Consider the following 2,247-nt stretch of genomic DNA (forward strand, 5'->3'; position numbering starts at 1 on the left):
ATTCTTTGTGTGGTAGCCATCTTTACGTGGCTTATTTTTTTATATTAGCTTGAGCCTATTGCTTTGAACTGCAGCCTTCTAAGCCTGAAACGGCGCTGGTGCTGTGGCTGCTGGCTATATTCTAGAACAGCTGAAATTAACTGATGCCAGTCATCTGGGATGATTCTATGTGAGGTAGACCACGAATTTAACATCTGTTTTACGTACGTGGAGTGTATCCCATATGTAACTACTGCTTCCTTTATATTTTTAAAGTCCCTTGTGGAAATTGGTTGTAATGTATATGTAGTATATGGCTCGGGGTGTGTGTCATCCGCTGGCTTCTGGCGCTCACGTGGGGCAAATTCCAAAGGCCTGGGTGGCTCCCACCCTCAGCCTCTTCCCCGGCTAGCGGGTACCTAGCCCGGCTAGCTCAGTCGGTAGAGCATGAGACTCTTAATCTCAGGGTCGTGGGTTCGTGCCCCACGTTGGGCGCCATTTGTAGCTGGAGTTTTCCTGCCTGGCCCACAGTCAGGACAAATCTCTCTCACCCGCCAGTCCCAAGCCGCTCAAACCCGATCAAGTAAACACAGACACTTATATTGGTTACAAACTGTATGGCCGTGGCAGGCTTCTTGCTAACTGTTCTTACAGCTTAAATTAATCCATTTCTATTAATCTATACTTTGCCACGTGGCTTGTGGCTTACCGGTACTTTACATCTTCCTTGTCCTGATGGCGGCTGGCAGTGTCTCCCCCTCAGCCTTCCACTTCCCAGCTCTATTCTCCTCCTTGTCCCGCCTACACTTCCTGCCTGGCCACTGACCAATCAGTGATTTATTCATTGACCAATCAGCAACACATTTGACATACAGACCATCCCACAGCACCCAAGGATGCTCAATTATACCTCAAGGACACTTGCCCAACTATGTTCATAGCAGCTTTATGTATAATAGCCAGAACCTAGAAACAACCTAGATATCCCTCTACCAAGGAATGGATAAAGAAAATGTGGTACATTTACACAATGCAATATCACTTAGCTGTTAAAAATAAGGCACCAGGAAATTTGAAGCCAAATGGATGGAACCAGAAAAAAAATCATCTTGAGTGAGGTAACACAGACCCAGAAAGACAAACATAATATGTACTCACTCATAAGTGAATATTAGCAGTAAAATAAAGGGCAACTGTACTACAATCCACAGACCCAGAGAGACTAGGTAACAAAGAAAGTTCATGGAGGAACACCCAGATCTTCCTGGGAAGGGGAAATAGAAGAGATTTCATGAGAGGACTGCGGGCAGGTGGGGATGGGAACATGAGCAATCAGGTTGGGGGGCACAGAAAGGGCATTGCTCAGAGGGACTGCTGGTGAGGGCATTTTGGGGTTGGGCAGGTGAATCTACCAGGAGACTATGGGACGGACCCTAGTTTAGGCTCCTAGCAATAGTGGATACATATCTTGAACTGGCCATCTCCTGTGACCAGATTGGTACCTGGCCCAACTGTCATCAGAGAAGCATCATCCGGCAACTGATGGAGGCAGATGCAGAGATCCACAGCCAAACATTAGGTAGAATTTGGGAATCTTGAGGAGGAGGAGGAGGAGAAAGCAGTGTAGGAGCCAGAGAGGTCAAGGACACCATGGGAAGGCTCACACAGTCAACTAACTTGGACCCATAGGGGCTCACAGAGACTGAACTGAAAATCCAGGGAGCCTGCATGGGACTGACCTAGGCACTCTGCCTATAGGTTACAGTTGTGTGGCTTGGTCCTCTTATGGGCCTTCTAACAGAGGGAACAGGGGCTGTTTCTGACTCTATTACTGGCTTTTGGGACCCTATTCCTCACACTGTGTCACCTTGCCCAGTCTTAATACATAGGGAGGTGCTTAGTCTTACTGAAACTTGATATGCTGTGTTTTGTTGATACTCATGGGAGACCTGCCTTTTTCTGGATGAAGACAGAAGAGAAGGGGATTGGAAGGTGGGGGGGGGGGTGATGGATGGAGGAAAGGGACTGGGAGGGGAGTAAGGAGTGGGGGAGGCTGTGGTCACGATATAAAATAGATGCAAAAATAAACCCAACTTTTTACATCAGAGGCTACCTATCTTAACTACCAGTTGAAGAGAGGCAAAAGGAGCCTGTCTCAGGGTAGGATTGCTGCCATCCTTCAGATCCCAACTCCAAAGACTGAGACACGTTTAAGAGTTTCTAAGTGCAGCTAGGTATTGGATGCCTCTGGATACTAGAGTTTGTGGA

The 2,247-nt window shown here is 47.4% G+C and overlaps 1 non-coding gene across 1 annotated transcript; it reads left to right on the forward strand.

Annotated features, from left to right (window-relative positions):
* Window positions 1-401: 401 nt before the first annotated feature.
* Trnak-cuu (transfer RNA lysine (anticodon CUU)) lies at window positions 402-474 on the forward strand. Its single transcript has one exon. It is a non-coding gene; the product is annotated as a tRNA-Lys (tRNA).
* The last annotated feature ends 1,773 nt before the right edge of the window (window positions 475-2,247 follow it).

Source organism: Peromyscus californicus, unplaced genomic scaffold, assembly GCF_007827085.1.
Source record: "Peromyscus californicus insignis strain IS unplaced genomic scaffold, ASM782708v3 Scaffold_23__1_contigs__length_62951481, whole genome shotgun sequence".
NCBI classification, from domain to species: domain Eukaryota; kingdom Metazoa; phylum Chordata; class Mammalia; order Rodentia; family Cricetidae; genus Peromyscus; species Peromyscus californicus.